This window comes from Cryptotermes secundus, unplaced genomic scaffold (genome assembly GCF_002891405.2).
Source record: "Cryptotermes secundus unplaced genomic scaffold, Csec_1.0 scaffold60, whole genome shotgun sequence".
Taxonomy (NCBI): Eukaryota; Metazoa; Arthropoda; class Insecta; order Blattodea; family Kalotermitidae; genus Cryptotermes; species Cryptotermes secundus.
Window position 1 is genome coordinate 316,395 of NW_019731568.1, and position 17,119 is coordinate 333,513.

The 17,119-nt window shown below is 41.9% G+C and overlaps 1 protein-coding gene across 4 annotated transcripts in view; it reads left to right on the forward strand.

Moving 5' to 3' along the window:
- Positions 1-17,119, forward strand: part of LOC111867050 (cholesterol 7-desaturase) — a 169,845-nt gene that overhangs the window by 92,966 nt on the left and 59,760 nt on the right. For 2 of the 4 annotated variants that reach the window (XM_023856526.2, XM_023856524.2), the window contains exon 1: positions 7,657-7,753. The exons of the other annotated variants lie outside the window; for them this stretch is intronic. The gene's annotated coding sequence lies outside the window, so the exon portion shown is untranslated. Of the gene's footprint in view, positions 1-7,656; positions 7,754-17,119 lie in introns of those variants that run through there. 4 annotated transcript variants of the gene reach the window in all.

Sequence of the window (17,119 nt, forward strand, 5' to 3'; positions counted from 1 at the left end):
CACTATAGCACACACTAAGTCTTGTGTCTTCACTAGCTGTTGCCTGGTAACGGATCCAAACCATGTCCCCTACTTCCGTGCTCAGGTCCTAGCCGGCTGACGACTGTCTCTCAAATGACTGCAATTGTCAGCCTTGTACCGTTGGTCCTCGTTATATATCTTTGACGGGACCGCATACAAAACACCGCGTTATAGTCACTGCCTAGTAACTGCTCTCTTTCAGTCATCATGTCATAATATTTATTATATATATGACATTAATTTATAGGTTGGATTTAGCGGGCTCTGATAGTCTGGCCTATAGAATTAATGGAGTAATTCCAGTAATTAAGCCACACGAAGTCCATTCCTTCTGTGGGAATTGGCATAGCTGCGACTAAAACCCAATTCCTTGATCTCTCTGACTAGCCAAGGTGGAGACGATCGCACGCCGCGGGTTTTGATTCGAGTTCCGCAATAAGATAAATCTTACTTATATTGAAATCAACAAGATACAGTTGTGTCAGCTTATTTGTTAAGATTGGAAATTTAAATAAGGTGTCGTAAATATTTAAGACTGCGGACATTTGTCTGACGGGTTGAATATTTTTATGAAATAAGGAAAAAACACATAATTTATATCAGTAAACCTCGAACCCTATTACAGAATATCTCGTGGATTTCTATCTTCTTTTCTGCCGATTCAGACTTACTTACATACTTACTCATGGAGGTGAGCCCTTCTGGAGGAGCCACCAATTCTACAGCTACTCAAGAATTTCCCAGCATTTTATGGAACCCGAAGGTTCATAACCCTGTTCACAAGAGCCTTCCACTGGTCCCTATCCTGAGCCAGATCTATCCATTCCATAACATCTCATCCTATTTCTCTAAGATCCATTCTAATATTGTTCACCCACCTACGCCTTGGTCTTCCCTGTGGTATCTTTTCTTCTGGCTTTCCCACCAATATCCTATACGCATTCCTCGTCTCCCCCATTCGTGCTACATAACCTGCCCACCTCATTCTCCTTGACTTGATCATTCTAGTTATATTTGGAGAAGAGTACAAGTTATGAAGCTCCTCATTATGCAGTTTTCTCCAACCTCCTGTGACTTCATCTCTCTTCGGTCCAAATATTCTCCTCGACACCCTGTTCTGAAACACCCTCAGTCTATGTTCCTCCCTTAATGTCAGAGACCAAGTTTCACACCCATACAGAACCACAGGCAAAATTATAATTCTGTATATTCTATTTTTTATGTTTTTGGACAGCAGACGAGAAGACAAAAGGTTTTGGACTGAGTGGTAGCAAGCATTACGCGAGTTCAGTCGCCTCTTAATTTCCTCCTGAATCAGGTTTTGATCTGTTATCGTTGTTCCCAAATATCTGAACTGTGCCACATTTTCAAAACATCTGTTTCCTATCTTTATGTTATGATTTTGCCCTGCATTTTGGTGACGAGACAGCAACATATACTTAGTTTTCTCTGTGTTTACTTCCAGACCAACCTCTTTACTTGCGTCAATAAAAGTTTGTGTGTTTTTCTTTGTGGTATCTACATTATCACCCAGTAGATTCACGTCATCGGCATAGGCCAACAGCTCATGTGTCCCGTTTAATTTCAATCCAATCTGGTGTTCCTGGACCTTCCTAATTGAATATTCTAAGGCAAAGTTGAAAAGGAGAGGCGATAAAGCATCTCCTTGTTTTAGACCGTTCTGGATAGAAAATTTATAAGACAACTGTTTACCTATACGGACTTTACCATACGTTTCGTTTAAACACATTTGAGCAGATTCTGACGTAGATCTCAATATACCTTATTTACGCATGTATAGGCCGCACATTTTTTGCCAAAAATTCAAGAAGAAAACTGGGGTGCGGCTTATATTCGAAATATTCGAAATCATACTTAATTTAAAAAAAATTAACGTTGCCAAATTTCGGAATAATTTCTACTCCTGAAATAATATTCCAAGAAAATTATTTTTTTCTATAATTTCTGTCTGAAAATTGTGCTGCGACCTATACACGCACGCGGCCTATACATGCGTAAATACGGTATTTGCCACTGAGCACGACGTGATGAAGGCGTACAGGGCAAATGGAGGCAAAAGTACACGCATTTTTAACTCGGCGTTTGTTGAATGCGGGTGGTCGAATTCTCAGTCCGACTCAGGTAGCTTTACCTCGCTGAAGTAGCCCTTGCCTTTTGCCGGCACCTGTTCGATGGATCCAGGCCTGGTTTTCTCATGATGCCGAAGGGAATAGTCCTCCTTGAAACCAAATGCCGCCTTTCTAGTTCTCAGATAGTCCCTGCTCATCAGATAAGACAATTTGTGACTCGTGCATTTCAGTACAGAGCGACAAGGGATGGAACCTATTTTAGCATTTTATTATATTGACCTCCATAGTTTTAATTTCTTTTGTCATAATGGGGTAACTCAGTAGCGTAGTTAGTTGAGGCACTATACTAAAAGCTCTCGGGTTCGTGTCCCGATGGGGTGGGTATTTTCAATTTACCAAATCCTTCCAGCCGCACTATGGCACTGGGGTCGACTCAGCCGCTAACAGAAATGAGTACCAGAAATCTTCCTGAGGTGGTAAAGGGCGGCCGGCGCGTAAGGCTGACAACCTCACCGCCATCTGTGACTGTCTAGAGAAAATATGGAAGCCTCGACGTCTCACAACCCTATGGACCTTCACATACTTTTACAGGGATAGCTTTTTTTGTCATAATGGATGTTACTGAAATTTTGTGAAGAATGATACAGTTAGTTATACGAAATTAATTCACAATTTGACTGGCCTGAATGGACGGTGAGTATGTAGCGATACGTTCTGCGATATACATATCAGCTCACAGGAAAGTTTCAACTCACATTTCCATGAAAATCACGAGATAAATTAACGTAAACTTTCTTCGTACATATTATTATTTCTTGTTAGTTTCAATCGTGGTGACCAACACAATTATAGAGCGAGGTCTATCATTAGTCACTTGATGTTACTAGGCAGTAGAAAAGAATATATCCCCTCAGTCTCCACTGCGAAGTGTCTGGATTCATTTTCACGATCTGTAGAATGCGCATTTCAGAAAGCTTCAACCAGTCCGTCAAGACCGCTTAGAACTTCTTCAATGATATAGTCGAAATCAGCAAATTTTTGGGCTTAAAATTGCTTTATTAGTGCAAAATATAGGATCAGTTACAGACAGACGCTTTCTAGGCGTCTTTTTAATTAGTCAGGCTGTGCTTGTAAGCTTCCTGGATAAGTAACGGTGTTATTGACTAAAACGTATGAGACAAATAATTATTTAATACAAAGGGACCGTGAACTGCACACTTTTTTCCAAATATTTTTATTCTGAGTTATTGGGATTGTCTTTCGCTGGTAATAAAGAACACTATTACGGCTTCTGCCTTGGAATTCTCATGTTCTTAGTTGGTCACAGTAGCCGAGCGGTCTAGGGCATGTACTGTTTTCTCTCGCTCGGAAGCTGGGATCGTGGCTTCGAATCACGCACCAGGTATGGATGTTTGGTATGTTTATGCGTCTATTCTGTGTTTATGTTGTCCTGTGTTTAGGTAGTGGCATTGCGACGAGCTGATCACCCGTCCAAGGAGTCCTACCGTCCGTAAAGATGATCATGAAGTGAGAAATCAGCTCTATGCTCCACAGTGAGAGCGCGAAGGAAAGAAATTAATTTTCTTCCTGATTTCAAATGGCCCTGACTTGCAATTACTTCTCTTACTAAAATCGTGTCCGAAAGCTGCAATATGAAATCAATAGACAACTTAGAGACCGAAACTATTTTAAGTAATTTATAAAAATTCATTTTCGTACCTCAGGAAAAACATCAAATCTGCGTTATAGAGATTAACCGGTTAATGCTGTTTCAAGTAATAATCGCTGTTTATTGTGAGGATTATATGGAACACACAAAAATATTCTGTGGGCAGAATGCAAAGTTTTGTATGTTAAAGCAGGTGCTGCATATACTACTAGCCACTGAGCTTTAAAGGGATAATCCAAATGTGAACATTACATTGTTTTCACTGGCTCTACAGTCCCCGTGGGCCCTGGCTTCTGATTTTTTTTTTTTAGTTTCATGATTGTTTTGCAGTCAGTAGGTCTCCTTGTACGAGTGATCAGCTCGCCGCGAGGCCTCTATCTAAACACAGGACAACACAAACACAGAATAAACGCATACACATACCAAATATCCATGTCTTGTGTGGGCTTCCGAGCGAGTACATGCATTAGACCGCTCGGCTACCGTGACCGGCATATAAACACATATATTTATTACGAGTGGAATACATAAGTAGCCGGTCACGGTAGCTGAGAGGTCTAAGGCATGTACTGTCTTCGCTCGCTTGGAAACCGGGATCGTGGGTTCGAATCCCACTGAGGGCATGGATGTTTAGTTTATGTGTGTGTGTGCGTTTTTCTGTGTTTGTGTACAGGTAGAGGCCTTGCGATGAGCTGATCACCCGCCCAAGGAGTCCTACCGAATGTGTAAGATCTAAAAAAGCCGAAGTGAACGGAGAAGTTCATGGAGGTAGGCCTACGCCCACTGGGGCTGTAGTGCCATGTGGGGGGGAATACATAAGTACTAAAATTCACATAGCTATGAGTATCATAGGATATATTTGAGTAAACTCTATCTATTTGTGTTACCTACTAATTTAAAGGTTCTTCAGCGAACAGATAACACTAATCAGTTTTGACGCGCACACCTCATAAATGGAATTTCATTACTCACCTCGAGAATACATCTATCTCTCGCCGGCCGCAAAAGTTGCATTCCTGAAAATTCCTAGACAGTGAAAATCTCTGTTGGCAAGACGAAGGCCTTGTGGAATTTGGCAACTGAGGAAACGAGGCCGCTGTTAACCCCAATGAGGGGGGGGGGAACTCCGTGGCTTGTAGGCTGCAAGCGAACAATACCGACTAAGCGACCGCCGCTTGTCGGCGAAGTTAGTGCGAAGTATTTGCCGATAGAGGGTGTCACATGGTCAGCTCAACGGATCCCCATGGCCGTTAATCTCGGCTTTCTAGACCGGAGCCGCTGTTTCCTTGAAATAGCTCCTCAGTTATTCTCACGAGGCTGAGTGGACCCCGTTCCAGACCCACTACTTCTCAGAAAATCTGGTAAATCCTGGAATCGAACCCGGACCTCTGGATCTGTAGGCAGGAACTCTGATCACTAGACCATAGAGGCGGTCAACACTAATGAGAACCCAAATTGATTGCCTGTTATTCACGAACACTAAATACTGAATACAAAATACGATTAGATAATACAAAAAAAAAGTGCCGAAGAGACTCCCCACAATAAATGTTACTAGCTATACTAATTGAACCCTATCCCGGCAATTGTGGATTTCTTTTTGCTGAAGCCAGCGATGTTTTGAGAAGTTGCTTCGTCTTCCCTCCGTCACCATCCAGAAGGAAGGGCAATTCCATTACCTCTGACTCCGTTGTAGACTCGAAGATAATAGGACGGCCAAAGAAAATGGATGGGAATGCAACAGGAGGAAAAAGTGGCGAGGGATAGAGATAGAGAGTGACTAAACCTACGCTTGCCTTGAAATTTAGGAACATATAACAGAATATCCTTGTATTCTTCCGTGGTTTAGTCCAGTCCACCCAAGAAACTGACGAGACAGTAGACGTACCATGAAGAATGTCACGGTCGCTTCACTCCACATCCCCAAAAAAACTTTATAATGGTTTTACAGCCTATCATTCAGTACTAAAATGCGTTACTTGGTACAGCGTACCTAAGAATTCTTATTCACAAATGTATTTGCCTGGGAGGCTTACCTGCACCAGAGGTGAAAGGTCACTGTTGTCTTGTGTACTCTTGTATTATTCCAGTCTCAATTTATGTTACCTAAAACTTTATGTTTTAACTAAATTTACCGAAACGTTTTCGTATTTCATTACATTTTCAAAAGACATCGCACTAATTTTGAATATATCTAAACAGTCAACGTGTTAACCTATTTTTTTAAGTGTGTATAATAACAATTTCTTTAGATCTACAAAAAAGTTTGCTATTATAGAATATCACTTTATTTTTCTGGATATTTTCATAAATATGAAACAGAACTAAAAGGAAAATTGTTATTTTTACAGAATTTTATACTCTGTTACGTATTCCATGTACAAAAAATACACACTTTTTATTCTTCTGAGATTCATTTTCTTTTCTCAGTAGGATTGTAGTGAGGGTAATATGGACCATACGCCTATAAAATTTTAGTTATTAACACTGCAATAGGGAGCTTAAAATATTTACATCTTTATAAAATTATATTTAGCCATATTCCTGATGTGCAGAAAAAAATATACTATTTAATCTGTTATGTTGGAAGCATGGATGTCATGGAATAATAATCCATTACAATATTCTGCATTACCAACCAAAATCGAAACCTACGCAGGCAAAAGGTTTTTACTTATATCTCAGTAGTTGACAAATCTCGTTCGGGTGCATTTATCTTGGTTGCTAGTAACATCTTTAAATAATTTCGGCGCCTTGCGCTGCTCAGCGCCACCAGACGGAGGAAGTATTGTGGTATTCGTTTTGGACAAATCATTTCGTATCACCCGAGTTCCCTCTACCAGGCTGTTTCCCTCTGTCAGCGGCGATGGTGCGATTGGCCGCCTCTATGGTCTACTGGTCAGAGTTCCTGCCTACAGATCCAAAGGTCCGGGTTCGATTCCCGGCGCTATCACATTTTCTGAGAAGTTGTGGGTCTGGAACGGGGTTCATTCAGCCTCATGATGATAATTGAGGGTCTTTTTCAAGGAAATAGAGGCTCCGATCTAGAAAACCGAGGTTAACGGCCGCAAGGATCCGTTGCGCTGAACACGCGACACCCTCTATACGCAAAAGTTGGCACTAAATTCGCCGACAAGCGGCGGTCTCTCGGTCGGTATAGTTCGCTTGCGGACTACGGGCCACGGAGTTTGTTTTGCTTGTTTGAAGGTGCGATTACCTGATTTGAAACATCACGCCGTCACTTGCTTTCACACACTGAAGAAAATCGCGAATCTCTCAGTATAAATATTCGACCCTCTGGCCCAGACCCGGTACCTCCTGAACAAGCTGAGTCGACACAGAAACGGGCTACCGACTGGACGGCTGGGGTTCAATTCTTGACTTAGGTAAGAGATCCTTCTTTTCTCCACAGCGTCCAGAAAGTCTGTGGGGCTCACCCAGCATCCCATCCAATGGGTTTAGCTGCTCTTTTCTCGGGGGTAAAGCGGCCGGAGCGTCGAGGTCAAGAATTGCCGAACTGTACCTACATTCCCCATAGATCCTCATGGCATGGTGCTTAATTGATTAAGCACAGGAACAACTTTTACTTCCTGGAAACGAAACAAAAGCTCCACCGACTCAGTCGCCAAGCTCGGTTATGAAACTGAAAAATAAAATAATGTTTACCTAGTGTTAGCAAGCATTCTCAGAACATTTATCGACCGATATGATATCACGAGGCACGCATGACGCTTTATATGAAATGTTCTGTCAGATTATGAGGAAGATGAGGACCCCATACAAGATATTGCAGGCTCACCATCACTAACGACGCTAACGACACTGTTGACGTACGCAACAAGTAGCATCGCAAGAAGTAGGTCGGCACTACAGGCAAGTTGTGGCATCGTATCGAATTTGGCATTATCTGCTTTTCCTTAGTGGAGGTAGGAGGCAGAAGGGACGGCACCAATACTGTAAATATTAAACTTTGGTAAGTTCATTTGCGTATAATTTCGGACTCTACGTGACTTAGTGCTTTATATTCGAACTAATGAGAAAACTAATTAAGACATATTATTATGAATTTGTGGGGCAGTCTAGTTAATAAAGTGACTTAATACTGACTGAGTGAACGGAGAAGTTCATGGAGGTAGGCCTAGGCCCACTGGGGCTGTAGTTCCAAGGGAAAAAAATACTGACTGAATGAGGGGGCGCTTAGTTTCCGGCATAATATTGTAACGTCACAATATTGTTTCTCTTCGTTAACACGTCCGGCCTGGGACCACTGAAGTGAGTACCAGGAATATTTTTCTTTGAAGTTAAGCATCCGAAATATAAAGCTGGCCACTAGCCTCCGTACTCAACGCTCGAATATATCGTAATGCCACGACGCTTAATTATGCATTTTGTAATAGTTTATGTTATGTCTATTAACCAGAAAAATAATTTTAAAATAATTAATTACCCCGGGTTAATGCGGCCAGAGCGTGAAGCTCACAATTCACCTGGAGCTAGTGCCGAAACCAGGGAAGTGTGCATCTGCACATCCATTCCCCATATGCCTAGATTGCGTAGTGCTTAATTAGTTAACCACAGTTGAATTACTTCTAGTAAGTAAAAAGAATTTATTACTTTTGAATAGTTAGCGCTAGTAAACCGATTTCAGGCATATTAAAATGGCAGTTCTTAGTGCTGTAGTCGTTACTAAAACGAATAAAAGGATTTGGAATAATTTAGTTTAGATATATCAGTAATAAAGACACCGAATTCACGAATTCAGGAATAGGTCGAATTGTTTTAGTCTTAAGAACAGCAAATAAACTGAGTGCAAGTAACGTGACAGTTATATTAAATTTGAGGTTAGCACAGCGGAGTACTATCTTACGGGATGTATGGCCGTTTAGTTCGGTAGAACTTCAAGGACGTTTCTTCGAAGATCGGACAAGTGCCTACCGGACTACACGACCGTATATTCCAGAAGATATTACTCTTCATGTTTATATTTTGTGTGTGTATTAGAACTGTAAACAGTGAGTAGATTGAATTTAGGGTGATAGCCGCGTGCTCTAAGGCATGAACCGTCTTCGCCCGCTCGAACACTGGGATCGTGCCTTCGAATCCCACTTGAGGCATGGATGTCTGTGTGCTTTTATCCTATATCTCTGTTATTCTGTGTACAGGTAGCGGCCTTGCGTCCTTCCTCAACAAAAGTCGTGAATAGATCCTTTTCAGAATCGGTTAAACCCAGTACTCTAAAATCCATTTTATTCTTGTCCGATTCTGTTATTTAAAAGTTGGTCTCCCAAGCGATCTCTTTGCTTGAGAGACGAGCGCGTTAGTGAAACAGTGATGCTAAGTTAAATCTCGTCTGAGTTACCGGTTATCGTACAAAATTAATTCGTAGGTTCCTCAGTATCCAAGCTAAAGCAGAGAACGCACATTTAACTATGTCACAATCAGCTTATTCCAAATTCTTATCCATAATAACCTTCTCTCCGGTCACAGTAGCCGAGAGGGTCTAAGGCATGTACTGTCATCGCTTGCTTGGAAACCGGGATCGTGGGTTCTCAGGACATGGATGTTTAGTTTGTGTGTGTACGTTTTTCTGTGTTTGTCTACAGGTAGAGGCCTTGCGACGAGCTGATCACCCGCCTAAGGAGTCCTACCGAATGTGTAAGATCTAGAAAAACCGAAGTGAACGGAGAAGTTCATGGAGGTAGGCCTAGGCCCACTGGGGCTGTAGTGCCAAGGGGGGGAAAAAATGACCTCTTCTAGTTTGACGCTCTATATCCTATGCAGTCGAGGCGCTAAATGACAATAAAATTAAACGATCTTACGTTGAAGCATTGGGACAGGCGGTAGCGTAGTTGGTTGTGGTACTGCGCTACAAGCCGGAAGATCGTGGGTTCGAGTCCCGATGAAGTGCATTTTTCAACTGACCTAATTCTTCCAGCCGCACTATGGCCCTGTGGTCGACTCAGGAGCTAAAAGGAATGAGTAGCAGGAGTTTTCCTTTGGGGCAAAGGGCGGCCGACGCTTAAGGCTGACAACCTTACCACCATCTGTTAGCCGATTATCTGGAGAAAATGCCGGAGTCTCGACGTCTCACAACTCACGAGTCTCCACGGTCTGTTACAGGGATAGCTTTACCCTTTTATGTTGAAGCATTCTCTCCAAATGTGTGTGAGTTGCTAATTTTTCACGCAATCTGTCCCTTTTAAGCGTTCCGATTTACACACCCTGGCAGTACTGGTTAACAAGAATAATCTGTTCATTATGTCATTTTATCAACTCTACAGATACTTAATGTCCTTTACCTTGGAACAATTTCCTTGGAGTTTCTTTGAGATATTCTCATTGTCTTTTATTTCCAGCATTTTCTGATGGACTACACGCGCTTTAAAAGAAAAGAGTGTGAGTGAGTACTCGTGAAATATGATAAATCAATCCTCTTGCTATGTTTTAATAACAAATTTATCACGAATTTGCTTTCTTATTAATATGAAATCGAAAGTGGATTCCATATTCTCTCCCGTCAAAACATAATATCAGGTTAAATCGGATTTGCATCTCATAGTCTAAGGAGTGTGTCAGGTTTGTGAAGGCGTGACAGCTCTGTATAATGAGCTTTTGTGGTCCTATGTGTCAACAAATGCGAGAAATATTAATGCTTGCCCATCCAAACATGACATTGGTGTGTCCTTCAAGGAGGTGTCAGAGAATATTTCGGTGGGAACCATTTGTTACACATGCAAGCTAGGTGAGTGTGAACAAGGGGACACGAATAAATGTTTCTCACATTCGGAACAACCCGGGTAGGGCATCCGTAAGAGCGCCCTTCAAAATTTCTCTCAATTTCTTCATATAACCACCAGAAATCTGAGGCTCTTTAATTATTTTCCAATTCTGCGCCCTGGGCCTGCATTACACAGGTCTCAAAACAAATAATTATAATGTTCAGTGCTTTGTACAAATCTTGGTCTCGTTTACCAATTAGTTTTAGGGCAAAAATAAATAATAGATTATCATTTGTGTCACAAGAACATTTTAGAAACCGAACTCATGAATTAAAGAAGAATGTTGGAGTACATAGTGTAGGGTAGTAGGGAATGCCCTCAGTTTCCCTAGTATAGATTAGTAAGAATGGGTGAGTCTCTGAGAGGAGGGTCTTGCGCTGTGCTAATATTTGAATTAATTGAATTATAAATATGTCGATATTATAAAGGAAATTAACTGCACTCAAATGAGGTCAATAAATGAAACTAAATGAACTATTGTTTAGCGTTAAACAACTAACTTCAAGATTTACCAAATAAATCATAAATTAATTAAAACAAATGCTACAGATTTCCTTATTTTACTAAAAGAACCCACCACCTAGAAACCAATTCTATGGAAATTTGAACCAGCTCAAGATCACTCAGATATCAGACATAAGTACTCATATATTCTAGAGCTTACGACTGAAGAAAAGAAAGAAATCTTAATGCTGAAATCTTGACAGCCAAACTCATCACGTAAAATCGCGGAGGATTTTGAAAATTCAGGAATTTATATTTTTCTTAGTGGGTAAAAATTTAACGCTGACCTCTGACTATAGACATGAAAATTGGAGCTTTAGAATGGTCCTGTTTATGTGTTCGTAACATGCTGACCAAGCACGGGCAGCTTAATTAAGTTCTAGCCAAAACTTTTAGATCTGAACAAATCCACGTAATATGGCCCATGCAGCAGCCGTCTGCACTGAACGGTATTCACAAATAGGAGTAAGCGAACTTACTCGATAATGCACACAAGCAGAAACTGGTCCGCATAAGGAACTGACGTAACATTGCGCTTAAAAAGCGCTTTCAGCAGGAGGAAGTACAGAAGACATGCTAATAACCAAGTCCGAGTGTTTATTGAGATAAGTTCAGACGTGGCAAATATTTATTCAGAATAAGTTCGAAAAAGTGTTTATGTTCTTATGAAAAATTTTGTTTTATTAAATACGAGTATAAGGCAGGCCGCACCATAGCTCAAGCGGTTAGCCGCTGGCTTCCCACCGAGTTGGCCCGGGTTCGATCCCGGGTCTGGTGAAGTGGGATTTGTGGTGGACAAAGTGGCGCTGGAGCGGGTTTTCTCCGAGTACTTCGGTTTCCCCTACCAATCTTCATTTCACCAAATTCTCCATCATAATCACCCGGGGCAGGCTACAACAGGCCAATCAGTGGCCGCGGTGCCGAGTGGGCCCCGTTGGACTCCAACCCCCACTAAAGGAATAAACAAAATCCATATGGTATTTATTAAATTTATCGAATACACGTTCTAGTCTAGGTAGCCGAGATAGCGCAGTCGGTATAGCGACTGGCTACGGGCTGGACGACCGAAGGCTCGGGGAGTCCCTGTTGGAGCAAGATTTTTCTTGTCTCCACGTCATCCAGGCCGGTTCTGGGGCCCAACTATCCTTCTGTCCATTGTGTAACGCGGGCTATTTTCCCGGGGGTAAAGCGGTCGGGACATGAAGCTGACCACTCACATCCAATTAGTGCCGAGGTTAAGAAAATATGGATCTATACGTCCACTCCTCATACGCCTTCTTGGCATAGTGCTTAATTACTTAGCACAGGGACAACTTTGCCTTTTTTATGTGTTTATGCACATGTTGGCGGCCTATATGTGCAGATCCCCCTTACCAGACCGTGGAGGGCCGTAGGTTTGTGAGATGTTGAGGCTCCCACATTTTCTAGACAATCGGCTAACAGATGGCTGTAAGGTTGTCAGCCCTACGCGCCTGTCGCTCTTTAACCCCAAGAATATTCCTGATACTAATTTCTGTTAGAGGTTGAGTCGATCCCAGGGCCATAGTGTGGCTGGAAAGATTAGGTCAATCGAAAAAATCCACCTCATCGGGATTCGATCCCGCGACCTTCCGGATTGTAGAATAGTGCCTCAACCAACTACGCTACCGCTTGCGCAGGTGGGCCCGGTAAATTCTTCTTTATAAGACGAGTCCGGGGGGGGGGGGTGGCTGAGAAGCACTGGTCTAGAGAGCGAGAGGCTACAGGAATCTTAATGTGTACTGGAAAACAGGTGTTGCTTGCTGAATATACTAATCTCGAAATTCGTACGACTTTCGGAAGACGCGTATTGGGAGTAGGGTTCAGCTTCTGTTCGAAATACTCTTGGCTTCAATGAATATTTAACGAGGTGTAATAGAGACATGCAGAAACGCGTGCGCGTCTTGATGTAGTGTGTCCGGTATTTCTGTATAAATTTAACCCAAAACTGAATGGTACCAACTGATTTCAGTACAACTTTCCGGTATAAAATTGCATGAAAAAATCGATCATCTATTCTCGAATTGTTTCTTGCGTACAGATGGACAGATGCATGGACAGAAGTAACGGTTTTAATAGGCGTTCCGCCTAAGAGTGCTCACAGCAAAGTTCAGCTCGATCTGCTGTTGTGTCTGTCAGTAGGTCCCCGACTCTAAAAGCACTACAACATGAAGACGTAAGGGGAGTGAGTATATAGATCCACGTATTCCTGACCTCGGCAATTGTTGGAGGTAGAGGTCAGCTTCACGTCCCGACCGCGTTACCACCTTGGAAAGAACCCCGGATATACATTGGATAGGAGGTTGACTATCTCATTTAGTCTCGTGGCGGACCCAGTAGGAAACACCCTTTTCCACAATTCTCTATTCTGGCGTCACGTGCTCGTTGCCACGTAAACGTGTTTATCGGCCGTTTCCTAGCAACGACCGTCTATTCTGGCTCCACTATTCCGGTCTTTCAGCTGCCCTGTCACAATACATAAACTAAGTGATGTTTAACCAATTATCTACGAAAGGTTATATGTACAAGATTTTATTAAATATGTATGAGGCACGCGGTAGCGTAGTTGATTGAGACACTATGCTACAAGCCAGAAGGTCGCGGGTTCGAGTTCTGATAAGGTGGATTTTTCAATTCACCTAATCTTCCAGCCGCACTATGGTCCTGAGGTCGACTCAGGCTCTAACAGAAATGAGTACCAGGAATCTTTCCGTGGGTAAAGGGCGGCCGGCCCGTAGGGCTAACAAACTTGCTGCCATTTGTGAGCCGAATATCTAGAGAAAATGTGGGAGCCTCAACGTCTCACAATTGTATGGACCTTCACGACCCGTTACAAGAATAGCTTTACCTTTTGCATATCACGTGTTTAAATGTAATAATGGCGATATAATTAATACATTTCGACCTTGGTATGAAAGTAATACTTTTGATAAAGTACCGTATTTACGCATGTATAGGCCGCAACACAATTTTCAGACAGAAATTATAGAAAAAATAGTTTTCTTGGAATATTATTTCAGGAGTAGAACACCCTGTATTACTAATTATGAATATAATTTTTTTTAAATGAAGTGTGATTTCGAATATTTCGAATATAAGCCGCACCCCAGTTTTCCTCTTGAATTTTTGGCAAAAAATGTGCGGCCTATACATGCGTAAATACGGTAAATTGAACTACTGGTGTTGATGTAAGTCTGAAAGTGTAAGTGAACAAATTAAGAGCAAGATGGACAATGTTTTCTGTACTAGAGATGTGGACTTAGAAAATACTGAGCTGATAGCTGTAATTAATCAGATTAATCTTTGATTATTAAATTGCTTGCATAAAGAAATAATTACAGAACAGTTAGAACTCTTGACATAAATTTAGTTGGAAATACTGAGGAAGGCGGACCTCTGTGGAGAGCGGATATCAAATGAATGAATGATACAGACGCCCACAAAAACACGTGGCACAGTTCGAATGGTCCTAAAGAAACGTCCGATTGTCCCCAATCGGGTCATTATTCCTCTGTATTCATCATGCACTGTAGTCTTTTAATTGGTAAACTATCGTTTAACATGGATAAAAATCCTTTAACTTTAACCGCTACCACGCATATATTTACATGTTTAATAATTAAATTGTAATAGTAACACGTTGCCGGGGTAGCGTAGACGGTATAGCGACTGCCTACAAGCTGGACGACCGAGGGGTAGCAGTTTGAGTCCCGGTGAGGTAAAAGTTTTTTCTTCTCCAAGTCGTCCGGACCGGTTCTGCCCCCCCCCTCCCAGAATACTCTACAATGAATACTGGGGGCTCTTTCTCCGGGAGTAAAGCGGCCGGGGCATGAAGCTGACCACTCACCTCCACCTAGTGCCGAGGTTAGGAAAATGTGGATCTATACATCCACTTCCCCATACGCCTTCATGTCATAGTGCTTAATTAGTTAAGCACAGGGACAGCTTTATCTTGCTTTACTAATAACAGGGTAAAAACAAAATATCTCGAAGAACATGAAGAGTGGAAATGAAGCTCCACATATTCTTGGCCTGGTCACTAACTAGCACCCGATCGCAAGGCTGTCACCAGATTCGTATGGAGTGCAACCTCCATAATGCGAACTATAGCTTCGGTTTATTTACTTGATATCAAGTAAAGAATTAAATATTTGCAGTAAAGTTATTTATTCAGAAAAATTCTTAGGTGTATTTTATGTATAAACATATAAATATTAGCACAGACTTTCGACTACATACCTGGTTCGGAGCAAGGGATAACCACGTTACATCTTTCACCACACAGAGAGGCAGATCCGTAATATTAGGTTTCACAGGAATTCATTCTTGCTGGAAAGAAGTAAAACAAATTAGCATAGCGTGGTATAACAGAAAATATTTATGTATAGTTCACTTCTATATTGTCACGTAGTATGTGTGACTATAGACGGGGTTTGGATTGGTAAATAAATTTATTGACCACTTACAGGTCGTAACTACAAATAACTATAACACTCTGACTACGCAAATATTTTACAATTCACTAGAACACACAGTCTAGTATTCTAAGTCTGTTACTAGTCGTTTCCTGGCAACGGCTCCATCAATGACCATTCCTTTTCCTCCAGCTCAAGTCCTCTCTTCAAAGACTCTCGTGCAGAACTCATTATCAACTGACTTTTCCCCTTGCACGGACCACATAGGAAACATAGATATTTCATTTTTGTAGTCCAGCTGTTGCATTATTAAGAATCTGCTGCATAGCAGTGAGAACTTGTTTACCAAGCCGTTGTTTAGAAATTGGTCCGTATATTTACCTATTTCGCGGTCGTCGCATGGAACGGCTATATACGCTACAGTATTATAGCATCCAGAGCAGAATGTGATTTGGAAATAGTTTAACAGTGCATTTTATAGTTTATAGTGAAAGTTACTGAAGAAAAAGACAGATTAAATGTTCCACCCTTCTCGGGATTCTGCCCTACGCTCTGACATATCTCTCCAGACCAGAGATTTCTGGCATAGAGTATGATGCCCGTGGGTTCCATTGCTCACGCGCGGCCGGGAGTTGTTAGACTACCTACAAGCTGCATGAATCTTGTGATATCGTTACGAAGTGAGTGTAATGATTACAAAGGCATTTACCCGAGAGGACAAGTTGTGTCAGCACTAAAAGGTGCATAATCTGATTTTTCGACCAAGTCCCGGTTTAGAAAACCGAAATTAACGGCCGTGGGGATTCGTTGCGCTGACTACGCAACACCCTATATCCGCAATAAACTTCGCCGACAAGCGGCGGTTGCTCGGTCGGTATAGTTCGCGTGCGGACTAAAATAACAGAGGTTTTTTTTTGTGAAACCTAGTGTCTCGCTCCTACCGAAAAACAAAGATTGAAGACGTTTGGGAGCGAAGTAATGAGGGGAAGATCTGAATGTAAGGGAGAGGAAATATGCCTAACTGAATGGTGGGAAAAACTACATACTCAGGAGTTTTATAATCCGCACTCTTCACTAAGTATAATTTACTTACTTACTTACTCATGGAGCTGAGCCCTTCTGGAGGAGCCGCCAATTCTGCAGCTATTCAAGAATTTCCCAGCATTTTATGGAACCCGAAAGTTCATTACCGTGTTCACAAGAGCCTTCCACTGGTCTCTATCCTGAGCCAGATCTATCCATTCCATACCATCCCATCCTATCTCTCTAAGGTCCATTCTAATATTGTCCACCCACCTACGCCTTGGTCTTCCCTGTGGTCTCTTTCCTTCTGGCTTTCGCACTAATATCCTATACGCATTCCTCGTCTCCCCCATTCGTGCTACATGACCTGCCCACCTCATCTTCCTTGACTTGATCATTCTAATTATATTTGGAGAAGAGTACAAGTTCTGAAGCTCCTCATTATGCAGTTTCCTCCAACCTCCTGTCACTTCATCTCTCTTCGGTCCAAATATTCTCTTCAACACCTTATTCTCAAACACCCTCAGTCTATGTTCCTCCCTTAATGTCAGAGACCAAGTTTCACACCCATACAGCACCAGAGGCACAATTATAGTTTTG